Below are 27953 nucleotides of genomic sequence, written 5' to 3' on the forward strand. Positions count from 1 at the left end.
GGACCCTGCATTCACTATATCCGCTCTCCCCGGACCCCGCATTCACTATATCCGCTCTCCCAGGACCCTGCATTCACTATATCCGCTCTCCCCGGACTCTGCATTCACTATATCCGCTCTCCCCAGACTCTGCATTCACAATATCCGCTCTCCCCAGACTCTGCATTCACAATATCCACTCTCCCCGGACCCAGCATTCACTATATCCGCTCTCCCCAGACCCCGCATTCACTATATCCACTCTCCCCGGACCCCGCATTCACTATATCCGCTCTCCCCTGACCCCGCATTCACTATATCCGCTCTCCCCGGACCCCGCATTCACTATATCCGCTCTCCCCGGACCCTGCATTCACTATATCCGCTCTCCCCGGACCCGTCATTCACTATATCCGCTCTCCCTGGACCCCGCATTCACTATATATGCTCTCCCCGGACCCAGCATTCACTATATCCGCTCTCCCCGGACCCTGCATTCACTATATCCGCTCTCCCCGGACTCCACATTCACTATATCTGGTCTCCCCGGACCCCGCATTCACTATATCCGCTCTCCCCGGACTCCACATTCACTATATCCGCTCTCCCCGGACCCCGCATTCACTATATCCTCTCTCCCCGGACCCCGCATTCACTATATCCGCTCTCCCTGGACCCTGCATTCACTATATCCGCTCTCCCCGGACTCCACATTCACTATATCCGCTCTCCCCGGACCCCACATTCACTATATCTGGTCTCCCCGGACCCCGCATTCACTATATCCGCTCTCCCCGGACCCAGCATTCACTATATCTGCTCTCCCCGGATCCCGCATTCACTATATCCGCTCTCCCCGGACCCCGCATTCACTATATCCACTCTCCCCGGACCCCACATTCCCTATATATCCGCTCTCCCCGGACCCCGCATTCACTATATCCGCTCTCCCCAGACCCTGCATTCACTATATACGCTCTCCCCAGACCCTGCATTCACTATATCCGCTCTCCCCGGACCCCGCATTCACTATATCCGCTCTCACCAGACCCTGCATTCACTATATACGCTCTCCCCAGACCCTGCATTCAACCTCTGTATCCACTGTTAATTCAACATTTCTCGAAGAGAGCATGATCTACCCACCCCAGTGACCTCCATTTACCTCTGTATCCAATGGGAATTCAACATTTCTCGAAGAGAGTATGATCTACCCACCGCAGAGTGACCTTCACTTAGATCTGTACTCAATGGAAATTCAACATTTCTCAAAGAGAGCATGACCTACTCACCCCAGAGTGACCCCACTTACTTCTATATCCAATGGGAATTCAACATTTCTCAAAGAGAATATGATCTACCCACCCCCGAATGACCTCCACTTACCCCTGTATCCAATGGGAATTCAACATTTAAGGCTCTCCGGCTTATGGGATCAGAATTCTCATCCCCTGTGTGACATCACTGCCTGAATAAAGAGTTACTATTTGATTTTATTCAGCCACACATGTCATATGGTGGAGACCCCCTGAATTCAACCTGCTACCTTGATAAAAAGAAGCATTCTATTACATTCCACAGGCACTGGAGGAGGAGCAGCACAGACTTTCTAGTCTGAGGGACAATGCTTAGATTTTGTTGTATTACCATACCGGTTCCTGAATCAGGTTCTTTGATGAAATGACTTTCTGCCTTCCTCAGACCATCTAAACTGGCTGGATGGCTGTGAGTTCTGATTTTCACTAATCATTTCACTCATCTCCAACTACAAACCTTTGAACATTCTCTAATCTGGTAGCCAGGGGAAGCCCAGATCCGATGGGTAATGCTAGACTGAGGGCTTTTCCTCTTGCCCTGATTTGGGGTAAAAATTGAAATCCATTGAACCCCAATGCTTAACAGCTCAAGATAAGAATGTTTAAGTACAAGAGAAGCTCTGGCATTAGAATTTTTAAAACTGAGTTTGGTTCTATTCATTATTTATTTCAGGTACTTACATAGCGCCATCAATTTACGCAGCGTTTTATATATGTCAGGGATCGCGGCGTCCTGTCAGCCGGCGCATGCGCGCTGGCGACGGCACACGCCGGGACACAAGCACCAGGTCCCGGCGGGCCGCGGATGACAGGACGCCGCGCATGCGCAGTGGGAGCCGCGGGCGCGCCTCGGGCGGCCAATGACAGCCCGGGGGCGCGTTCTGGGCGGCCAATGACAGTGCAGGGCGCAATATTTAAAGATGCCCTGCAGTGTCACTGATCGCCGCAAGGTCTATTTGAGTTCCTGAGTCCTGTACCTGTGTTTTTGATCCTGATTGACCCTGACTACGCTGCCTTCTCCTGTATTTGACCCGGATTGTCCTGACTACTCTGCCTTCTCCTGCGTTTGACCCGGATTGTTCCTGACTACTCTGCCTTCTCCCATCCTGACCGCCGGCTTGTTTGACCCATCTACGGACTGACTTATCTTGCTGACCCTGCGTGTGACCTGACGATTCTCCGCCTGCTGATTCTGTACCTCGCCTACCCCACGGGACCACTGCTCACGATCCATCCTGCTGACCCTGCGTGTGACCTGACGATTCTCCGCCTGCTGATTCTGTACCTCGCCTACCCCACGGGACCACTGCTCACGATCCATCCTGCTAGGTCCTGCCGTCCTCCTCACATCTGGCTCTCCCGGTACCAATACATCCCCGGAGGTTCCCCCTGCCACTGGTGGGCCTGCTCAGAGGTTGTGACCTGGTCCTGGTCTGTTTCAAGTCCATCCCCACCATCAGGGGCCCTGGTGAAAGCACAGACCGGGACTTAGACTCCACGCTTTGGGTAGGTCTGTCAAGTGGGCAGCCAGAGGCACCACCTGGCGGATCATAACAATATATATATGGTACATTCACATCAGTCCCTAACCCTCAAGGGGTGTACAATCTAAGGTCCCTAACTCACATTCATATACAAGGGCCAATTTAGACAGGATCCAATTAACCTACCAGCATGTCTTTGGAGTGTGGGAGGAAACTGGAGTACCCGGAGGAAACCCACACAGGCACAGTGAAAACATGCAAACTCCAGGCAGGAGGTGCCGTGGCTGGGATTCGAACTAATGACCCTAGTACTTCCAGGTAGAATTGCTAACCATTTAGCCACTGTACTGCCCTATTCTCTGCAAGAGGGAATTGCTTAGCTCCATGTCAGGCACAAATCATGGCCTACTATAAGGCACGTGCCCAATATTCAATGGAACTCCCAAATACACATAAATCAATTAAAAGACTGTCAAAGATATCTGCAGCAACCAGTTGTTGCATCTTGCCAGGTTTTAAAAGCCTGGTTTATCTAAGTTACTCATAATACTTTGCATATTATTGCTGATCTTTGTCCACTTTTATTGAGTTTCTTAGCTAGTCATGCTGCTCATAGCAGAATACGAATCTACTTGAAGTTGTTAGTTACAAGACAGATATTGAAGACCTCTCTGATCCTACACTTTCCCTCATTGCAAGCTTTGAACATTATTTTAATACTCCAGCTAATAAATGTTGGATTGCTGAACTATTCCTGGTGTTAACAAAATTTCACTCCGTTTCAGTAGAGCCACATCTGTCACAAACTCTACAAAGACAGAGACACAACCATGAACAATGCTGAGCTCAGAGACCTCATTGGAAGTTTCTCTTTTCAGAAATGTAAGCGAGGAAGCCAAGGATTCCGGCGAGTCATTATGCAACTTTTTGGCTTTCTGGGTCATGGAAAATCCTCCTTCATCAATACCTGCAAGTATGTCTGGGATGACAGAGGGTACAGCAACATCGCCAAGGCTTCTGATGATGATGAAGGGCACACAATGGTGAGAATTACCTATCCGCTTACGCAGATCATCACTCTTGTTGACAATCGTGGATTCTCCAAAATGGGAAGTTACGAGACTGGGGAAATTTTTGCTCAGCTTGGTAAGTTACAAAAAAAAACAGATGTATGGGAAATGTGCTACAAAAATGTTATGTATTTAGGTTAACTTTCATAGTTACATAGTTTGGTTGAAAAAAGACAAATGTCCATTGAGTTTAACCAATGGAAGAAGTAAAAAAAATAATAGTCTGCATCCACAAACCATAAACTCACAGTTGGTCCAAAAGAAAAAAAAACTCTTCTGAAATATATTCCAAACCCCTAAGCAATAGGATACTCCCCAGATTAACAATCTACAAAATTATTTTTTGTGTCTTACAGTCCTAAAAATCTGTATACCCAAAACAAATATTTCATTGGTTAATGGATAATAGCGAGCAAAACTAACATTTTCTTCCATCTTCTGGGAACTTCAGTGGTTAGTTCTTGTTACTTGAGTTTTAGATAAGCACACCTGCAGTGCCCATTGTAGGGGAATCTCACACTCCTTGTAGGCTATTTTTTCACTTTATTCTGGGCATAGTTCTGTTTTCATTTTATGCATTAACATACCTTCTTTGACCAAGTTCGTCCGGACAGTATTGTCTGCTGCTGACTTGGGACCATCCATGGGCAGCTTAATTTTTCAATTATTCAAAAAAGTTGAATCAGACTCAATTTTACTTCAGCTAATTGCAGTACAGAGGATTTCCAGTGTTTTGTAATGTAAGAAGAGAATCGCTTTCCTAATACATGAGGAGAGGACAGAGAGAGTAACCAAAATCACACAGTAAACAATTAGTGGCCACAAATTTCTACTAGATGTCAGTGTACTACAGAACAATAGTAACATGATGTAGTTCGATACAACACATCAACGATACATGAAAGTGGGGCAGAACGGGTGGGTGAGTGGAAAAATCCAAAGCAGCACTTGATAGTATACACGCATTAGTAAAGCCTCCTCTTATCTATGCAATATGGACATGGAAAAGCAGAGAATGGTACATAATAGTCCAAAGCAAAGAAATAAAAGTTTTGTTTTTCAGCTTAATCCCCAAAAGCTCCTCCTGCTAGCATTCCCTCTGTCATTTGGTTGTGTGTTCATATCTTCAATTGTACTTTTTGTAAAGTTATCCTTTAAATGTTCCCTCATTATCCTCTTACGCCTTACATTTACCAAATAGCCACCCTTCAAAAGTCTCCCAGCTGAGCCCATCGCCTTCCATCCATGAGAATTGAGGTATCCATTCATTTCTAAGGAAAAGGCCCTTAAACTTTCATCTCAAAGATGGATGCCCTTTCCATAAGAACAAATTGGGATTGAGGTGTCCTTCTGCTGTAAAACTTGGCCGAGACACTTCTGGAGTGACAGATATGTGGCTCCCAGCAGGGGCAGACTGACCATTTGGAAACTCAGGCACTGCCCGAGGGCCCTGGGTCAATAGGGGGCCCCATGAGATGCCCCTGGTACCTTTTTTCATAGGCTTTTTTGAGCTTGGGCAAGGACACAGGGGCCCCATGATCCCCTATTGCCCGGGGGCCCCATGAGTTGTCAGTCCGCCCCTGGCTCCCAGTGATTTGGACAACAAAGAACTTGAAGAAGTGAAGACAAGTGAATGTAAGCCTTGGGGAGAGTGCCTAAAGGATAATTTTGACCTTCCTTTGACTACCCGTACAATGTTATCTTCTTGTCAACCCCACTGACCACAACCACAGTAAAATAAAAAAGACAACGTTGTCTCATCACCACTGCAGCTGCTCAACCAGCCCACACATACACACGCCCACACATACACACGCCCACACATACACATGACTACACATACACACGCCCACACATACACACGCCCACACATACACAGGCCCACACATACACACGACTACACATACACACGCCCACACATACACATGCCCACACATACACACGCCCACACATACACACGCCCACACATACACACGACTACACATACACACGCCCACACATACACACGACTACACATACACACGCCCACACATACACACACCCACACATACACATGACTACACATACACACGCCCACACATACACACGACTACACATACACACGCCCACACATACACACGACTACACATACACACGCCCACACATACACACGACTACACATACACACGCCCACACATACACATGCCCACACATACACATGCCCACACATACACACGCCCACACATACACATGCCTCACACATACACACGACTACACATACACACGCCCACACATACACACGCCCACACATACACATGCCTCACACATACACACGACTACACATACACACGCCCACACATACACACGACTACACATACACACGCCCACACATACACACGCCCACACATACACTCGCCCACACATACACACGACTACACATACACACGACTACACATACACACGCCCACACATACACACACCCACACATACACACGCCCACACATACACACATACACACGCCCACACATACACATGCCTCACACTGCCCACTGAATCTAATAGACTAGAAATGTCTTGCCGGGTGGGGGCAGCCTGGCTGTTGGGGTAAAGTAAAGGTGGAAGTCCAACAAACAAATGGAGTGACAAGAGAACAGATGATGCTCCCGTGGCAGGCAGCATCCACACAAATCTCAGTCAAGGGGTGACCTATTACCCGACCAAGGGGTAACCGAATACCCAACTAATCTATAACAGGCCAGTAGAACAAAGACTCATTGCAGCCTGGTGGCTGATTCACCCCATCCAGTCAAATGTAGCAAATAAACTAGTCCAGAATGATGGAGGATAGTGCAAAACTACACTCAACGGTCACTTTATTAAGTCCACCTGTTCACTTGCTTGGTAACACACATTGCTAATCGGTCAATAACATGAAAGCAACTCAGTGCATTTAGACATCTAGATGTGGTGAAGACGACTTGCTGAAGTTCAAACCAAGCATCAGAATGAGGAAGAAAGGAGATTTAAGTGACTTTGAACGTGACATGGTTGTTGGTGTCAGACGGGCTTGACTGACTATTTAAAAAACTGATCTACTGGGATTTTCACACACAGCCAACTCTAGGATTTACAGAGAATGGTCTCAAAAATAGAAAATCTCCAGTGAGCGGCAGTTGTGTGGAGGAAAATGCCTTGTTGATGTCAGAAGTCAGAGGAGAATGGGCAGACTGGTTCCAGATGATAGAAAGGCAACAGTAACTCATGGACTAAAATCTCTGAGCAATTTTTCCAACACCTTGTTGAATCTATGCCACGAAGAATGAAGGCAAAAGGGGGTCCAACCCGGTACTAGCAAGGTGGACCTAATAAAGTGGCCGGAGACTGTATATATCCCCTACACAGCAGGATAATGCATAGTGTGCAGCAATAGTGATGCAATGATTCTCCCAGACTGATGTATACTGTAGAGAACATGTAAACAAGCTATGCACTGTGGGGTCCAAACCACAGCTCACCCAGACCTATAGAGTCCAGCAGCCTTCCAACAGCATCAGCAGGGGAATGCAGAGTTGCTGCAATACTTCTGAGATCCGCAGGGGGGCAGTATAGGGTACGGCTATCGCTGCCGGGCCCTCCCATCTGCTGCCCAGTACAGGATGCTTCATTAATCATGGAAGACTCTAGTAGTGTGGATATCCATAGAGTATGTGCCGGGGGCTAGTAAAACACATACAGAGTATAATACAGTACAGCACAAAAAAGAAATAAGGGAAAGGCGAAGAGAGCACAAAAACACAACAAAATAAAAGCATACATAAGATGATGCCAACATACATACGTCAGCTGTGACTTTACCCGATGATAGTAGAGCAAGATCATAACATAATACCATCAACAAAAGTGTAACTGAAGAGTTAGTAATCAGCTAGTGCAGATAATGGTAAACCCGGGTATAGTGGGAAGACTGGAAGACTAACCGAATGGGCTTGTGAGGGCATAGGGGCATAATGCTGAGAATCTGAATAGAATAGGTGCAATTACTGCAACCTGAGCCAAAAGGAAAGAAAAAAAAAATAAGGAGAAAGGAGAGAGAGGAGCAATAGAGAGGAGCAGATAACAGGAGAGAAAGGAAAGAAACATAAGGGTCAAGAAAAAAGTAGAGAAGGTAGGGATCCCCGGGGGATGATGTGACTACAAGCACGTGAGGCATATATTGGATGTGTGTCTTCAGAGAAAGACTATCAAGGCAGCAATGATTTGTCAAAATTAGGGGGTAGGTAATGCATCACCCAAGGACACCTTCATTTCTCATATTTAGGAATTGTATCTTGGCTGATAGCTTCCATTTTGGTGTGGATCATGGCTTGATCTATTTGGCAATGTTTTATTTGGTGGCTGAAATGATCCATAATAAAAGTTTAAATTGGCGATGTGATAGACTTGCCGGTCTAAAGCTTAAAAGTGCCATAGAAGGTTCTGGAGGAATAGTAACGTCAAATAAACATACAATATTATCATCTAGTTTGTGAACTATGCAGAAATGAACTCTGATTTTTGGCAGTAATCCTGTACATGACGTGTCTCCTTGTAGGGAATCTACTTCCTCTGGACACCCCAGTGGAGTGGAATGAAGGCTTCGGACTTGCAAACAGAATTGTGGAAGCTGACAATTCAGTGAAAGTGTCCGATTTTATAGTTCCAATATTCATATACAGGTAAGGCATATAAAGTGGTAAGGACCAATCAGGTCAAGGGTGATTTCTGCTTTCAATAACTTCTATTCTAGGCTGACAAAAAACATAAAACTTAAAGAACCCTGCCATAACTTTTGCAGGTAAAAATCATATATTTTAAATGCTTTCATATAGTATTTTTTCTTTCTATTATAGCACCTTCCTAGATAGATACATAAAGTCAGTTGTGTTTTCTTGATAGGTAAATTTAGTTTTCATGCTGTAGTCAGTGTGGTTGTAATTGTTGTTAGGTAAATGCGCAACTTGCACACTGTAATTAGTGTTGCAGTGTTCTGCTAGTTAGGTCTGCTCAGTGTGATCAGCTACAGCCAGGTTGATAACTCCCTCTGCATGCAGAAAGCTTGAAAGGTTTCTGGATAATTGGTGTAATTGGAGTACTTGGTGTCATTCTGGACTCCAACCTATCCTTCCAGCCCCAAGTCCAATCTTTAACAAACCCGTGCGACTCCACCTCCGCAACATCGCCAAAATCCGCACGTTCCTAACCCCAGAAACCACTAAACAGCTCATCCACTCCCTCATCATATCACGACTCGACTACTGCAACTCCCTCCTCACTGGCCTGCCTCGCCGCTGGCTATCCCCGCTTCAGTCCATCCTGAATACGGCTGCCAGACTCATTCACCTTTCCAACCGCTCCGTTTCCGCCACCCCCCTCTGCCAATCCCTCCACTGGACTCCATTCAGTGTCCTCCACCCCCCTCTGCCAATCCCTCCACTGGCTTCCGATTGCGCAACGGATCAAATTCAAAATCCTAACGCTGACGTACAAAGCTGTCCACCATACTGCCCCAAACTACATCACCGACCTAATATCCAAGTACCACCCAACACGCACACTCCGCTCCTCACAAGACCTCCTTCTCTCTAGTTCCCTGGTCTCCTCCTCCCATGCCCGCCTACAGGACTTCTCCAGGGTGTCACCCATCCTCTGGAACTCCCTGCCCCAACCCATCAGATTATCACCTACTCTACTCTCCTTTAGGCGCACCCTGAAAACCCATCTCTTCAGGGAAGCCTACCCCACCCCCTGCTAACTTGCCGACCTCCTCCACTCTTCCTACCACTCCATCCCCCACAGCTATCTCCTCCTGTACCACTATCCCCTCCCTCCTAGATTGTAAGCTCGAAAGAGCAGGGCCCTCGATCCCCTCATGTTTTGCATTGTATTGGTATTGTTCTGTCACATGTTCTGTCCCCCTTTGTAATGTACAGCGCTGAGCCAACTATTGGCGCTTTATAAATACTGTATTATAATAATAATAATAATAATAGGTGTGGAGCTAATCAGATGGCATCAAGAATATGGATGCAGCTCTGGCCTATCCCAGAGAGCCAGTTTTTGATGGCATGCTGGGTAACTGTATATATTCAGTGAGCACACTGAGCTCTGGGTCATTCAGGTATAGGATTGGTCCAGCCTGGAGGGTGAATGCTGCCTTCCCAGGCAATGTTGCTTTATCTACTGCCATAGGCCTCAGGTGGACAACCTCAGAGCCTAAATGTTGAGACATGAGTACTGCTAAAGCTGACTGAAGGGCCATCTACTGAAGATCTTGTCTGGTATCACAGAGGAAGGAAGAGGAAGGTGTCCATCTGCTCTTGGACCTTGTGAGTACAGACACCTCTAAAGGATCTTAAAGACTTTGTGCTACTAGGACCCCTCTGATGCTAGGGAGTCAGGTACAGGTCTAGCAAAGGGGACAGTGGCTGGTGTTCCAAAGAGCTTTGTCCATTTAATCTCTTATTTCTAGGGACTTTGCTTTAGTTTGCTATTACTACTACTACTGCTGCCTTAAAACTGAAGTCTACTGTTTATTTCAAGCACGGACTTCATCATAGCTTATCCGAAAAAATATCTAAAGTCCTCAACTGTACATAGTTCTTGTTTTTGGAGTATCCCACCTATTCCCTCATCCTTATCCAAGTTCTTCAAAATTAAAAACAATAAAACCAACACCCCTAGATTGGTCATTGAAGAAACGTGTGAATGAGCCTATGTGCCTGGCTGTGGGGCAAAGCTTTTGGGGAAGACCTGGATGGAATTCCTTCAGCTCCTACGGGAGTAGCACTACACTATAAATATATATATATGAAATTGCCAGCAAGTTCTCCAGGAAGGGTCAATGCCCTAGCCCACAGGACCAGCTCCATAATGTGCATTCTTTACTTACCTTGTTAGATGGCCTGTAAAATTCTGGTTCCACTGGTATTACTCCATGCAATGAAATGGAGCTCAGATTAGGGTGGAATTAGTAATATTTTTGATGTTTGTGCATGTTGAAGTGTTTATTTGATTTCATTAGCAGGTCACGGCTGGTAATTACATTTTTAGAACTCCACTTAGACTTTCTACCTTCAGAAGGTTCACCATCCAGGAAGATAGGATGTTTGCAATACTATGCTTGTGAACAGCTAGGAATAGAGTTGCCATGGAATGGTCTGCAAGAACAATTTTTGGAAGCCCCCATTGAACTACTGACCAAGCAAAAACATGTGTTTAGAATGTGTTGATTTATGTCCAAGAATATGTGACAATGGAGGGAGGTCTTAGTACCCATCTGGCCCACATCAAGCATCAATGGAATATACCAAACAAAAAAAGAGCAAACACTGCGCTAGGGAAAGAAAAAACATAAAAAGCTGCCAGCAGAATGAGTCCAGATTCATAAAACTGAAAAAGATGCATGTTAAAGAAAAATATTAATACATGACTATACGAAATAATGAAATAAATAATGTAGACGAATCACAAAAAACATTCAAAAACCAATATTAAAAGTTCAATATAGTGCTTGTGTGTTAATATAATCTTCTTAGCGAGACAACGCCACAAAAAGTACAGAGGAGAAGGTGAGAAGGTGCTGAAGGAGAGCCCACAATCCGAGAAGAAACACAACTGTGGCTTGTTAGCAGAATGCAATGACCCCTGCATGAACAAACAGTCGTATCCGGGATGATATCTCCTCCAACTGACACTCGGGAAGAAACATTGCCGCCAAAGATTGCTCTGAGGTGGAATATAGAACACCTCCATAGTGTAAAACCACGTAATAAATTTCATTAAAAGTGAAAGAGACTGTCACGTACCTGATTGGAGACTGAAATGACGAGGTCGGCCTCACTTGTGTCACTAGCCCTGACCCCACTGGAAGTGGAACAGAGGGTGTCTAGGGACCAGGGGGACAAGAGCGCCAGAAGATGTTGTTCGCAGCTCTTGTAGTTGGAGACTTGGGAAGACTGCTGAACCTCCAAGTCAGGCACCGTAGTGATATGCAGAGCTGGTATGGTAGATCGCCAGGTGTGCACCAGAGCAAGGCAGGAAGCTGGGATGGGAGACGGGAGCAGTGTCAAAGGAATAGCCAGGGTCCTCAACGGGCGGACAGTGAGGTACCAAATCATAAGCAAGCCAAAGTCAAGAGCAGAGCTGAAGTCAGGAACCAGTATCAAGCAGGAGAGCAATCAGAGTCAGGTCGGGAACAAGCCGGGTCAGCAACAAGGAAATCACACAGGAACAAGCAGGAAACGGAACAGCTGAAGGCCAGTCAGCACTCAGCACAGGCAGAGGCACCTCTTAAATAGTCCATCTGGCGCCAATCTTCACCGTGCGTGTGCACATGCATTTGCATGATTGTGCATTTCTGTGCACACGCACGCGTCTATTCACCAGCCGTCTCAGGGGAATTCCCTTACAGGGACACTCACAATAAAAAGGGATGTCAACAGGCATATCCAGCAATACAAATTCTCCGAAGCGGCATTCCTGTGGCCAGCTGCGAGCATGACATCTATCCCTATCCAATAGCGATCCATGTGCGTGATACTGTCATCGTCGGAAACCCCACCCAACGCGTTTTGTCATAAGTGACGTCTTTGCCCGTCCCCTGACTGTCTGAACTATCTGTTTATTTATTTCCTATATTTGGTGTAATTATTTATCAATATTTTAGCGCTGCACTTTTCTTCCATAAGAATCAATGGTCCCTGAGTTACAGAAGGTCCTTGTGCACAAAGGAAATGTCTGCCCCTGTGTGTGCAGGGTTCCAGGGTTCCAGCCATAGAATGTAAAGAATGTAGCAATGAGTTGCAGATACATGTAAAGATCTATTTATACAAGTCTTGGAGATATGCTGTATTACTTTTATTCATGCTTACAGTCATACAACATTTAATGGTCACCATACTATATACTACTCTTTCTGTGCAGTGCAAAGAAAGGAATTTGTGCAGAAGAAGAAAATGATTTGTTGGAGCTGATTGTCACAGCCAGAGATCTCACAGGTAATACACCATTCAATAACTGATTTCAACAAAATGTGGTGGAGCAGGGGCGGACTGACCATTGGAAACTCGGGCACTGCGTCAGTAGGGGGCCCCATGAGATGCCCCTGGTACCTTTTTCATAGGCTTTTTTGAGTTTGGGCAAGGACACAGGGGCCCCATGATCCCCTATTGCCCGGGTGGCCCCATAAGTTGTCAGTCTGCCCCTGGGGTGGAGGGAAAAATATTTGGGCATACCTCCAAGGAATGGAATCTCTGTGATAATAAATATTCCTCATGAACTCTCCATCGCCTGATGTTTACAGCTTCACTAAATAAAAAATGTTTATGCTCAGTTCTGATGCCTGATTATAATGGGTTAGATATAGGCATTCAATGAAGACAGCAAGATGGACCCGGTGAACAGCAGCTTGCACTGAAGTTCTAGTTAAGGTACAACCAAAGGCCAAACTTTTTGTTTTTAGTTTTGGATGGAGTGGAGATGGATTAGAACCCTCTGTCAGGTTTTTATTGCTGTCTGTTCCCTTGTTAGGGAAATTCACCCTCTCTATTGGTCCTGTTTACCATTATCATTGAAAGTGAAAGCAAAATAAAAAATCCAAAATTTTGAGCTGCCCCCAGAAAAGTAAGTCTTCCCAGAGGGGAAGTCTCCCGATGGGGACACTAGTTCTGGTGGCCTGGGGGAGGCCAAAGGGATTCTCTTAATTTGCAGAAATTTCCTCTCACTTCCTGTTTACTTATGGGACAGAAAGTGATGGTAAATGTCCCCAATAGGACACAGATGGTGAAAAAAATCTGACAGGGTTTATAACCCTCTTTTGCTCTATCCAAAGGGTAAAAAAAAATGTTTTGTCTTTAGTTCTTCTTTAAAGTGACAAACATGTCATACTTACCCACTCCGTCTAATGGTTTTGCACAGAGCAGCCCCGATCCTCTTCCTCTGAGGTCCCCCTCTAGCAGTCCAGGCTCCTCTTTGGCGGGTGCGCCCATGGAAAGCAGCTTTCCATGGAGGCACTTGTTCAGGTTTGCTCCCGAGCTGCCCTGTCCTTGTCCATTGTTCAGCCCTGCCCGCCGCTTGCTCATCACAGCATTCGCTTGTCAGCCAATGGCTCCCGCTGTTATCAAACTGCCCAGTCAGGAGGGAGACATCTACTAGAGCCACTGCTCTCATACACATCGCTGGATAAGATAAAGCTCAGGTAAGTATATAGGTGGGCTGGGGGAAATCCTGCAGCACAGAAGGTTTTTCACCATAGAATTCAAGGAAATCAAGGAATGTGAAAAAACGTAAGGCTTTAGAACCACTTTAAGTCATACTAAATTTGTGGACTCGTAGCTCCATTTAGAGGTCCCATCAGTCATATATTTTAGTAACTTTTAACAATGAAAACCAGCGCAAACCCACATGATCAATTACATTACTCAGTGTAAAAAAACATAAATGTGCTAATAAAATTATATATAATAAATTATATATAAATTATGTTGATACAAAAATATATATATAAAATTATGAGTCCAGTGAAAAAACAAAGTGACAAAAAATCAGAAAAATCCCAGAAAATATATATATATATATATAATTAAAGTCCCGTGACAAAATTAATCAAATTAATTTATAATATATTTTCCATTTGATTCTTCCGTGTTACGGATCCCTTCACCATCCACCAGTGCAGAAATCAACATTAACCGCACTCACCAGATAATGGTGAGTCACACGCCTTTCAGGATTGTTAAGGGCTCCTGGACCCCCTTTACTTTCTCTGAGACCTCCAAGTGCTGTTTCCTCTCATGTCTAGGTACCTCTTCTGCTTACTCCTCTCACCGAATCCCCCAAAGGAAAATCAGGAAGAAGAAAAGACCATAGCGTGATACCGCAGTAACTTCTCCTTAAATTAATCTCTCCAGACCACTCACATTCTTTTGCGGGATATAGCCCGCTTTTTATTCAAAACAACAGCGATTCTCTTCAAAATTGATCCACTTTTCATGTACACCGATTATATAAGGATTATATAAGGACCCCACAGTTTAGTGTGCAGCAGGATGGCAGACCTCAGCTACAGACTCTTCTCCTTAGACTAAGATGGCCCCTTGGAACGCACCGCTCGGCGTGCGCTCCACTCACCGGAAATGACGTCAGACGACGGACCAGGCAACCGGAAGTGCGTCAACGCGTTTCGCCCCACCCACAGGGCGTTATCAAGACGTATTTTTTTTACATATACTTTAGTAAGGTGGCTTGGGGCTTGGTCATTTTGGCCAGTTAGGAACCCAAACCCTCCAACACGACCCAGTCTATAAGGTAAAGAAGATGCCATTTATTTTCTTTCTTTTGTTTATAATTAGAAAACAGTTAAAATGACTTTGTAGGAGGTTGATGAGAGAATTCTGAAAGTATTCTGTAGATACTCCCCAGATAACCTTTATATCCAAGTATGGGTGCCTCAGAACTCAACTATTTCACTAGATATCTCTGCAAAAATAATTTTGGTATAGTATATAATTAGAGATGAGCGAAGTATTCAAAAATTCGATTCGGCTGATTCGGCGAATTCGAGGAATAAATTCGATTCGAGGCGAATATATTCGCTGCGAATTTAACTTACAAAAAGGGTGTTTCTAGGCTTCAGAGAGCCTTTATATTAGTGCAGAACACTGTACCCTTAATTTAAATGCCCTTGGAGTCTGCTGGGGAAGAGAAATAATACTGTCAGTCAGTATGACATGCAGATGAGTGCCGTCGATCTTAGAATCACCGCACACTTCACTCATTTGGCCAGTCACGGGGCCAAAACCAGAGTGTGGAGCCACAGTGTGGCGGTGGAGGCAGCAGCAATGGGAGGCCATACAGCACCCTATGTTAAAATGGAACCCACCAGCAGTGTGAGGAGACCTGAAAGTGGCACATGGCAGAGTGTGGCGATGGAGACAGCAGCAATGGGAGGCCGTACAGGGACCCATGAGACACTCTGGACCTGGCAGCAGCATGAGGAGGCGGTACAGGGGCCCATGACAGATTACGGGCCTGGCAGCAGCATGAGGAGTCGGTACGGGGGCCCATGGCAGATTACGGGCCTGGCAGCAGCAATGGGAGGCCCGTAATCTTCCAGCACCCTATGACAAAATGGAACCCACCAGCAGTGTGAGGAGACCTGAAAGTGGCACATGGCAGAGTGTGGCGATGGAGACAGCAGCAATGGGAGGCCGTACAGGGACCCATGAGACACTCTGCACCTGGCAGCAGCATGAGGAGGCGGTACGGGGGCCCATGGCAGATTACGGGCCTGGTAGCAGCAATGGGAGGCCCGTAATCTGCCAGCACCCTATGACAAAATGGAACCCACCAGCAGTGTGAGGAGACCTGAAAGTGGCACATGGCAGAGTGTGGCGATGGAGACAGCAGCAATGGGAGGCCGTACAGGGACCCATGAGACACTCTGGACCTGGCAGCAGCATGAGGAGGCGGTACGGGGGCCCATGGCAGATTACGGGCCTGGCAGCAGCAATGGGAGGCCCGTAATCTGCCAGCACCCTATGACAAAATGGAACCCACCAGCAGTGTGAGGAGACCTGAAAGTGGCACATGGCAGAGTGTGGCAATGGAGACAGCAGCAATGGGAGGCCGTACAGGGACCCATGAGACACTCTGGACCTGGCAGCAGCATGAGGAGGCGGTACGGGGGCCCATGGCAGATTACGGGCCTGGCAGCAGCAATGGGAGGCCCGTAATCTGCCAGCACCCTATGACAAAATGGAACCCACCAGCAGTGTGAGGAGACCTGAAAGTGGCACATGGCAGAGTGTGGTGATGGAGACAGCAGCAATGGGAGGCCGTACAGGGACCCATGAGACACTCTGGACCTGGCAGCAGCATGAGGAGGCGGTACGGGGGCCCATGGCAGATTACGGGCCTGGTAGCAGCAATGGGAGGCCCGTAATCTGCCAGCACCCTATGACAAAATGGAACCCACCAGCAGTGTGAGGAGACCAGAAAGTGGCACATGGCAGAGTGTGGCGATGGAGACAGCAGCAATGGGAGGCCGTACAGGGACCCATGACACACTCTGGACCTGGCAGCAGCATGAGGAGGCGGTACAGGGGTCCATGGCAGATTACGGGCCTGGCAGCAGCAATGGGAGGCCCGTAATCTGCCAGCACCCTATGACAAAATGGAACCCACCAGCAGTGTGAGGAGACCTGAAAGTGGCACATGGCAGAGTGTGGCGATGGAGACAGCAGCAATGGGAGGCCGTACAGGGACCCATGACAGATTACGGGCCTGGCAGCAGCATGAGGAGGTGGTACAGGGGCCTATGACAGATTACGGGCCTGGCAGCAGCAATGGGAGGCCCGTAATCTGCCAGCACCCTATGACAAAATGGAACCCACCAGCAGTGTGAGGAGACCTGAAAGTGGCACATGGCAGAGTGTGGCGATGGAGACAGCAGCAATGGGAGGCCGTACAGGGACCCATGACACACTCTGGACCAGGCAGCAGCATGAGGAGGCGGTACAGGGGCCCATGACAGATTACGGGCCTGGCAGCAGCATGAGGAGTTGGTACAGGGGCCCATGGCAGATTACGGGCCTGGCAGCAGCAATGGGAGGCCCGTAATCTGCCAGCACCCTATGACAAAATGGAACCCACCAGCAGTGTGAGGAGACCTGAAAGTGGCACATGGCAGAGTGTGGCGATGGAGACAGCAGCAATGGGAGGCCGTACAGGGACCCATGAGACACTCTGGACCTGGCAGCAGCATGAGGAGGCGGTACAGGGGCCCATGACAGATTACGGGCCTGGCAGCAGCATGAGGAGTCGGTACGGGGGCCCATGGCAGATTACGGGCCTGGCAGCAGCAATGGGAGGCCCGTAATCTTCCAGCACCCTATGACAAAATGGAACCCACCAGCAGTGTGAGGAGACCTGAAAGTGGCACATGGCAGAGTGTGGCGATGGAGACAGCAGCAATGGGGGGCCGTACAGGGACCCATGAGACACTCTGCACCTGGCAGCAGCATGAGGAGGCGGTACGGGGGCCCATGGCAGATTACGGGCCTGGTAGCAGCAATGGGAGGCCCGTAATCTGCCAGCACCCTATGACAAAATGGAACCCACCAGCAGTGTGAGGAGACCTGAAAGTGGCACATGGCAGAGTGTGGCGATGGAGACAGCAGCAATGGGAGGCCGTACAGGGACCCATGAGACACTCTGGACCTGGCAGCAGCATGAGGAGGCGGTACGGGGGCCCATGGCAGATTACGGGCCTGGCAGCAGCAATGGGAGGCCCGTAATCTGCCAGCACCCTATGACAAAATGGAACCCACCAGCAGTGTGAGGAGACCTGAAAGTGGCACATGGCAGAGTGTGGCAATGGAGACAGCAGCAATGGGAGGCCGTACAGGGACCCATGAGACACTCTGGACCTGGCAGCAGCATGAGGAGGCGGTACGGGGGCCCATGGCAGATTACGGGCCTGGCAGCAGCAATGGGAGGCCCGTAATCTGCCAGCACCCTATGACAAAATGGAACCCACCAGCAGTGTGAGGAGACCTGAAAGTGGCACATGGCAGAGTGTGGTGATGGAGACAGCAGCAATGGGAGGCCGTACAGGGACCCATGAGACACTCTGGACCTGGCAGCAGCATGAGGAGGCGGTACGGGGGCCCATGGCAGATTACGGGCCTGGTAGCAGCAATGGGAGGCCCGTAATCTGCCAGCACCCTATGACAAAATGGAACCCACCAGCAGTGTGAGGAGACCAGAAAGTGGCACATGGCAGAGTGTGGCGATGGAGACAGCAGCAATGGGAGGCCGTACAGGGACCCATGACACACTCTGGACCTGGCAGCAGCATGAGGAGGCGGTACAGGGGTCCATGGCAGATTACGGGCCTGGCAGCAGCAATGGGAGGCCCGTAATCTGCCAGCACCCTATGACAAAATGGAATCCACCAGCAGTGTGAGGAGACCTGAAAGTGGCACATGGCAGAGTGTGGCGATGGAGACAGCAGCAATGGGAGGCCGTACAGGGACCCATGACAGATTACGGGCCTGGCAGCAGCATGAGGAGGTGGTACAGGGGCCTATGACAGATTACGGGCCTGGCAGCAGCAATGGGAGGCCCGTAATCTGCCAGCACCCTATGACAAAATGGAACCCACCAGCAGTGTGAGGAGACCTGAAAGTGGCACATGGCAGAGTGTGGCGATGGAGACAGCAGCAATGGGAGGCCGTACAGGGACCCATGACACACTCTGGACCAGGCAGCAGCATGAGGAGGCGGTACAGGGGCCCATGACAGATTACGGGCCTGGCAGCAGCATGAGGAGTTGGTACAGGGGCCCATGGCAGATTACGGGCCTGGCAGCAGCAATGGGAGGCCCGTAATCTGCCAGCACCCTATGACAAAATGGAACCCACCAGCAGTGTGAGGAGACCTGAAAGTGGCACATGGCAGAGTGTGGCGATGGAGACAGCAGCAATGGGAGGCCGTACAGGGACCCATGAGACACTCTGGACCTGGCAGCAGCATGAGGAGGCGGTACAGGGGCCCATGACAGATTACGGGCCTGGCAGCAGCATGAGGAGTCGGTACGGGGGCCCATGGCAGATTACGGGCCTGGCAGCAGCAATGGGAGGCCCGTAATCTTCCAGCACCCTATGACAAAATGGAACCCACCAGCAGTGTGAGGAGACCTGAAAGTGGCACATGGCAGAGTGTGGCGATGGAGACAGCAGCAATGGGGGGCCGTACAGGGACCCATGAGACACTCTGCACCTGGCAGCAGCATGAGGAGGCGGTACGGGGGCCCATGGCAGATTACGGGCCTGGCAGCAGCAATGGGAGGCCCGTAATCTGCCAGCACCCTATGACAAAATGGAACCCACCAGCAGTGTGAGGAGACCTGAAAGTGGCACATGGCAGAGTGTGGCAATGGAGACAGCAGCAATGGGAGGCCGTACAGGGACCCATGAGACACTCTGGACCTGGCAGCAGCATGAGGAGGCGGTACGGGGGCCCATGGCAGATTACGGGCCTGGCAGCAGCAATGGGAGGCCCGTAATCTGCCAGCACCCTATGACAAAATGGAACCCACCAGCAGTGTGAGGAGACCTGAAAGTGGCACATGGCAGAGTGTGGCGATGGAGACAGCAGCAATGGGAGGCCGTACAGGGACCCATGAGACACTCTGGACCTGGCAGCAGCATGAGGAGGCGGTACGGGGGCCCATGGCAGATTACGGGCCTGGTAGCAGCAATGGGAGGCCCGTAATCTGCCAGCACCCTATGACAAAATGGAACCCACCAGCAGTGTGAGGAGACCAGAAAGTTGCACATGGCAGAGTGTGGCGATGGAGACAGCAGCAATGGGAGGCCGTACAGGGACCCATGACACACTCTGGACCTGGCAGCAGCATGAGGAGGCGGTACAGGGGTCCATGGCAGATTACGGGCCTGGCAGCAGCAATGGGAGGCCCGTAATCTGCCAGCACCCTATGACAAAATGGAACCCACCAGCAGTGTGAGGAGACCTGAAAGTGGCACATGGCAGAGTGTGGCGATGGAGACAGCAGCAATGGGAGGCCGTACAGGGACCCATGACAGATTACGGGCCTGGCAGCAGCATGAGGAGGCGGTACAGGGGCCCATGGCAGATTACAGGCCTGGCAGCAGCAATGGGAGGCCCGTAATCTGCCAGCACCCTATGACAAAATGGAACCCACCAGCAGTGTGAGGAGACCTGAAAGTGGCACGTGGCAGAGTGTGGCGATGGAGACAGCAGCAATGGGAGGCCGTACAGGGACCCATGACACACTCTGGACCTGGCCCAACATGAGCCCCCTGGCCACGCTTGACTTTCTGGCCACATAGTCGACATACGGCTACGTTTACTTCCTCGGGCGGCTTGACGAAAAATTGCCACACCGCCGAGTAGGAAACTTTGCCCCCGCTACTCCTCACTGGCTGACTGCTACTTCCTCCGTGCACACCGGCACCACTACTGGCCGTGGTGGTAGGCTGCAGTGGAGCTGGTGCTGTACTCCGTGGCCGTTTCCCTCCACTGACACTGCTGCGACCCTGCTGCCTCCTGGGCAACCCACCGACTGTTTTGCTCGCTGCCAAGCTGCCACCCTCTTCTCCTGATGATGCGGAAGCAATAGCCTGATGACGACGAGGCTGCCAAGTGCGATCAGCCTCATCATCATCAATTAGGGTCTCCGCCTCACTACTAGCCCCCTCGGCTGCGTGTGGGTCAGGAGACAGACCTGTCTCTAGACCGGCTACCGAGCCACTCTCCTCGCCACTACTTCTTTGTCTGGCTACTGAAGAGGCGGATGTCTCCCCCCCCGTTCCTGACCGCCCTCTGTTAGCTCTTCCTCACTGTACAGTGGGGCTGAGCCCACAGCATGCGATCCTTCGCTTGGTGAGGGAACACCAAAGGACAGGGGCAGGTAGAGGACACGTGATTTCAGTGGGCTTGCTCCCGGGCCATGCCAACTAACGGTTGTGTCTGACGTACCCACCGACCGTTGGCTGTAGGTGTCAGAGGTTACCTGGGAAGAGGAAGACGACCGAGCCAACCAATCGATGACGGCAGGGTTGTCGGTGGAGACACGACCGCTGGATGACACCGGGAGCACTGGCCTCTGGCTGCGACTAGTGCTGCCTCGACCCCTTCCTCTGCTGCCACGTCTGCTCGATCCTGAAACATTGCCTCCTCTGCCACTCCTCTGCGTGTTGTCTGATATACTCTTTAATTCAACGATTCTGTGTCCCTGAGTAACAATTCTGTGTCTCTCCCTGAGTAACAATTCTGTGTCCCTCAGTAACAATTCTGTGTCTGTCCCTGAATAACAATTCTGTGTCCCTCAGTAACAATTCTGTGTCCCTCAGTAACATTTCTGTGTCTGTCCCTGAGTAACAATTCTGTGTCCCTGAGTAACAGTTCTGTGTCCCTGAGTAACAATTCTGTGTCCCTGAGTAACAGTTCTGTGTCCCTGAGTAACAATTCTGTGTCCCTGAGTAACGATTCTGTGTCCCTGAGTAACAATTCTGTGTCCCTGAGTAACGATTCTGTGTCCCTGAGTAACGATTCTGTGTCCCTTAGTAACAATTCTGTGTCCCTGAGTAACAATTCTGTGTCCCTGAGTAACAATTCTGTGTCTGTCCCTGAGTAACAATTCTGTGTCCCTGAGTAACAATTCTGTGTCCCTGAGTAACAATTCTGTGTCTGTCCCTGAGTAACAATTCTGTGTCCCTGAGTAACAATTCTGTGTCCCTGAGTAACAATTCTGTGTCTGTCCCTGAGTAACAATTCTGTGTCCCTGAGTAACAATTCTGTGTCTGTCCCTGAGTAACAATTCTGTGTCCCTGAGTAACAATTATGTGTCTGTCCCTGAGTAACAATTATGTGTCCCTGAGTAACAATTCTGTGTCCCTGAGTAACAATTCTGTGTCCCTCAGTAACAATTCTGTGTCCCTCAGTAACAATTCTGTGTCTGCCCCTGAGTAACAATTCTGTGTCCCTGAGTAACAGTTCTGTGTCCCTGAGTAACAATTCTGTGTCCCTGAGTAACAATTCTGTGTCCCTGAGTAACAATTCTGTGTCCCTCAGTAACAATTCTGTGTCCCTCAGTAACAATTCTGTGTCTGTCCCTGAGTAACAATTCTGTGTCCCTCAGTAACAATTCTGTGTCCCTCAGTAACAATTCTGTGTCCCTGAGTAACAGTTCTGTGTCCCTGAGTAACAATTCTGTGTCCCTGAGTAACAATTCTGTGTCCCTGAGTAACAATTCTGTGTCCCTCAGTAACAATTCTGTGTCCCTCAGTAACAATTCTGTGTCTGTCCCTGAGTAACAATTATGTGTCCCTGAGTAACAGTTCTGTGTCCCTGAGTAACAATTCTGTGTCCCTGAGTAACAGTTCTGTGTCCCTGAGTAACAGTTCTGTGTCCCTGAGTAACAATTCTGTGTCCCTCAGTAACAATTCTGTGTCCCTCAGTAACAATTCTGTGTCCCTGAGTAACAATTCTGTGTCCCTGAGTAACAATTCTGTGTCTGTCCCTGAGTAACAATTCTGTGTCCCTGAGTAACAATTCTGTGTCCCTGAGTAACAATTCTGTGTCCCTGAGTAACAATTCTGTGTCTGTCCCTGAGTAACAATTCTGTGTCCCTGAGTAACAATTCTGTGTCTGTCCCTGAGTAACAATTCTGTGTCCCTGAGTAGCAATTCTGTGTCTGTCCCTGAGTAACAATTCTGTGTCCCTGAGTAACAATTCTGTGTCTGTCCCTGAGTAACAATTCTGTGTCCCTGAGTAACAATTCTGTGTCCCTGAGTAACAATTCTGTGTCCCTCAGTAACAATTCTGTGTCCCTCAGTAACAATTCTGTGTCTGCCCCTGAGTAACAATTCTGTGTCCCTGAGTAACAGTTCTGTGTCCCTGAGTAACAATTCTGTGTCCCTGAGTAACAATTCTGTGTCCCTCAGTAACAATTCTGTGTCTGTCCCTGAGTAACAATTCTGTGTCCCTCAGTAACAATTCTGTGTCCCTGAGTAACAATTCTGTGTCCCTGAGTAACAGTTCTGTGTCCCTGAGTAACAGTTCTGTGTCCCTGAGTAACAATTCTGTGTCCCTGAGTAACAATTCTGTGTCCCTGAGTAACAATTATGTGTCCCTCAGTAACAATTCTGTGTCCCTCAGTAACAATTCTGTGTCTGTCCCTGAGTAACAATTCTGTGTCCCTGAGTAACAGTTCTGTGTCCCTGAGTAACAATTCTGTGTCCCTGAGTAACAGTTCTGTGTCCCTGAGTAACAATTCTGTGTCCCTCAGTAACAATTCTGTGTCCCTCAGTAACAATTCTGTGTCCCTCAGTAACGATTCTGTGTCCCTCAGTAACAATTCTGTGTCTGTCCCTGAGTAACAATTCTGTGTCCCTGAGTAACAGTTCTGTGTCCCTGAGTAACAATTCTGTGTCCCTCAGTAACAATTCTGTGTCCCTCAGTAACAATTCTGTGTCTGTCCCTGAGTAACAATTCTGTGTCCCTGAGTAACAGTTCTGTGTCCCTGAGTAACAATTCTGTGTCCCTGAGTAACAGTTATGTGTCCCTGAGTAACAATTCTGTGTCCCTGAGTAACAATTCTGTGTCCCTGAGTAACAATTCTGTGTCCCTCAGTAACAATTCTGTGTCCCTCAGTAACAATTCTGTGTCCCTCAGTAACAATTCTGTGTCTGTCCCTGAGTAACAATTCTGTGTCCCTCAGTAACAATTCTGTGTCCCTCAGTAACAATTCTGTGTCTGTCCCTGAGTAACAATTCTGTGTCCCTGAGTAACAGTTCTGTGTCCCTGAGTAACAGTTCTGTGTCCCTGAGTAACAGTTCTGTGTCCCTCAGTAACAATTCTGTGTCCCTCAGTAACAATTCTGTGTCCCTCAGTAACAATTCTGTGTCCCTCAGTAACAATTCTGTGTCTGTCCCTGAGTAACAATTCTGTGTCCCTGAGTAACAGTTATGTGTCCCTGAGTAACAATTCTGTGTCCCTGAGTAACAATTCTGTGTCCCTGAGTAACAATTCTGTGTCCCTCAGTAACAATTCTGTGTCCCTCAGTAACAATTCTGTGTCCCTCAGTAACAATTCTGTGTCTGTCCCTGAGTAACAATTCTGTGTCCCTGAGTAACAGTTCTGTGTCCCTGAGTAACAGTTCTGTGTCCCTGAGTAACAGTTCTGTGTCCCTCAGTAACAATTCTGTGTCCCTCAGTAACAATTCTGTGTCCCTCAGTATCAATTCTGTGTCCCTGAGTAACAGTTCTGTGTCCCTGAGTAACAATTCTGTGTCCCTGAGTAACAATTCTGTGTCCCTAAGTAACGATTCTGTGTCCCTAAGTAACGATTCTGTGGCCCTAAAGTCTCTTTGGCCCTAACTCTGTCCCTAATACAGAGAGGTCTGTCTCTCTTGAATGACCGGAGGCTAATGGAGAATTCTAAGATGGCCGCAATTTATAGCTCGACCATTACACAGTGCTGGCTGGCTGGCTGCTGATTGGCTAATGCGATCACATGTCATGAATGAATGCATTATGGGTCAGTGCGCCTTGTCTGCGCGCCTTCCCAGAGATCCCCGCTCCATCGCCACACATGTCGCCGCCATTTTTGGAAAATTTTGATTCGCGCATCCGAAGTCTGCTAATTTTCGGATTCGGCGCGAATCGAATTTTTCCTAATCTTCGAAACGAATTCCACTTTGCCAAGTTCGATTCGCTCATCTCTAATTATAATAATAGTATACCAGTATTTTTATTTTATATTTTTATTTTATTATAGATATAACTGTAAACACAGCCTGTCTCAACTTTTTTACCCCTGAGGAACCCACAAAATACCTTTCATGTTCTTAGGGAACTCCTGCTAGAAAGAGTTATCCCTACAGCTCATAATATAGTAGGATTATCCAGAAGCTGAAAAATGTTTTATATAAAAGAATAAGTAATGAGGTGCATCTAGAGTATTTGACACCCAGGGAAGATAATTTGTTACCAACCTCCTACAAAATTAATTTTAGTAATATTCTTGAAATAAATAATAACCGTATGAGATATGCAAATGACCAGTTCCTGTTTACTTCAGGGGTGTACCCAATCGTTGTTCTTACCCATAAATCCAGTGAAAAGACTACAGATGTGACCAGGAAATTCCGAAAACTGGGGGTGGAGAGGATATTTGCCCTGGAAAATTATACCCTCGATGACCACAGAAAGTCAGCCTCAAAACACCAGGAAGTCCTGAGGTTACTCTATGACGTTATTAAAGATGTAGAGTTCCAGGTGGGCCAGCCGCGGAACCCCGAGGAGGAGATGACAGAGCGGAAGACATTTGTTCTTCGATACATTCACCACAACGAACTGAAAATTCAGTTCCAGCGGTCAGAGATTGAGTCTCTCAAGGAACAAAACAAGCTGGAGGATGAGTTGAGACACCAGAGAGAACAATATGAGGAAAAGTTTCAGGAAAATGAAAGAAAGTTTCAAGAGGAAATGAGGAAACTGGAGGAAGAGTTTGGGGCACAGAGATTACAAGAGCAGAGATCCTCCAAACATTCAAACTCAAAACGCAGAAAAAGGAGAACGTGGTTTTTCTAGGAAGTCATGGGAAAGTTGGACAATGCCAACCATTCCAGTATTTAATAGCTTTAAAGTATTTTTAATTTTTAATGTCCAAGGTGGAATGAGCAAAAACTAAACAGTGAACCAACAAAGTGCATGTGAATACACACACAAAAAAAGCACTTAGGGTGTGTCTCTGGTCTACCTCCTGAAGAAATAGGACCCCTCCGTGACCCCCCAGGTAAGGGTAAGACACACTTCGGTCCACCTAGCCAAAAGGCCTGGTGGACCCCTCTCCTCATGGTCAGCCACGGCTGACCACCAATTACTAGATGAGGCTCTGTTGAAGGGAAGGAACCCAATGTCCACACATAGACTTCAGGGTAGGCCCAAAGAGCCCCACTCTCCATCCTGAGTGAAAAAGGCAACAAGAAAATAAGAGAAAGGTGACAAAGGTGGTGAGAAAAAGTAGCGTACATAGGTGCATTGGCTGGGCCTTGTGGCCTGGTAACAAAAACGACCACTGTGACGAACCGTCCCTTTGTGATAACATTTTGCCCTTTCTGTTTCAGTTTTCTCTCCTTGGTAAAGCTGTATATGCTTAGCAGCTGTTATCTAGACAGACATTCTACACTTTGTTTAGGGAAATGTGACCTTGTAGTCTTTCATTTCTATAGAGTTCATACTGTATTGTTGGTTGTAGGATTTTGTTGTGGGTGGGGAAAACCCGGAGCCAGGCTGTCTGGTGGGGGTGAAGCTGTGTATACTGAGCTGTGTTTAATAAAGATTGATTCATTTCACCCTACACGAAGTTCCGACTCGTGGTTTGGGATAGCAGGGAAGGATTGTTTTTGAGCTCTAATACCTGCCTTGACAGAGCACTGGAAGACTTGCCAGAAAAGGGGACCATTGGCTGAGACGCATCGCTCCGCACGAGGAAGCCACAACCACCTCAAACTTCCTGGTAAAAAAAATAGACCATCATACACAGTGTTTATAAATACTGTGCAGATGTAACATCATTACTTTTGCATTTACTCTTTCATTCATCTGCAGAACAAAGGAATGAGCTCCATCTGCATATGATGTCAGCTAAACCACCCTGAAAATTTAAAAAAAAGTATTTTGTTCCTATTTAACCCTTTAATAGTTCCTTAGTTTACCTAAATCTGCCCTAATTATTTTCTTCTTCACCTTCTCCCCTTAGTCAATATTTTTATGTTGTTTATTTTTGTTTCTATTTTTCTAACCATTCACTTTTAAACGTTTTTTTAAATCTGTATTAATTTTTGTTTTCATTGATTTTTGTTGAACAAAAAAAAATCCTTTATGTGATTTGTAATTATTTTCCAATATTTTTGTACCAGTCATAACTAGTGTTTTAATCTGAACAAAAAATGGAATAAAAAGTATACTTTGTATCTAGTCAATTATTTTTTTTTTAAAGAAGATTTATTGGGTTTTTTAAGTCATACAGGTGAGTAGACCATACAAGCGATATAAAGAAGGAACACAAATCAGATTCATATAATAATTCAATACAATAAAGCAATATTACAATAATTTATTACCTTATCGTTAGTGTTTAGACTATTTGTGAACGATAATGGAAGAGGTAGGGCCTCATAGATTACCAGGAGAATATTGGAGTTTGTAGGATGAGTGGGTGAGTAAAGCGATAACGTATTGGTGTCGGCTTTTGGTTGTGAGTGTGTGTGGGGTTTGGTTGTGTTGATTGAGGTCTACCGTGAACTATGACTTCACGTAAGAGATATAAATACTGGGAGAGGCTGTATAAGAGTATGAAATAGGTAGCGAGGAAGAAGAGGGTTAAGATGGAGAAAGAGAATGAAGGGGAAGTAACAGAACAGCTGCCTGGGAAACACTGAGCAGCCCTAGATACTCAACCCCTGCTCCACTGATTACAGAGAAGTTAGCTCAACTAACCACACCCTCCTTCCTGCATGCCTGAACTAAGGACAG

The 27953-nt window shown here is 47.6% G+C and overlaps 1 pseudogene across 1 annotated transcript; it reads left to right on the forward strand.

Moving 5' to 3' along the window:
- The first annotated feature begins 3462 nt into the window (after window positions 1-3462).
- LOC149457613 (uncharacterized) lies at window positions 3463-27391 on the forward strand (annotated as a pseudogene). The gene is made up of 4 exons (XR_016313599.1): window positions 3463-3925; window positions 8420-8543; window positions 12790-12863; window positions 25495-27391. The product of XR_016313599.1 is annotated as an uncharacterized LOC149457613 (transcript).
- Window positions 27392-27953: the final 562 nt, after the last annotated feature.

Source organism: Staurois parvus, unplaced genomic scaffold, assembly GCF_062004578.1.
Source record: "Staurois parvus isolate SC_StPar_1 unplaced genomic scaffold, SC_StPar_1.0 ptg000311l, whole genome shotgun sequence".
In the NCBI taxonomy this organism is placed as follows: Eukaryota; Metazoa; Chordata; class Amphibia; order Anura; family Ranidae; genus Staurois; species Staurois parvus.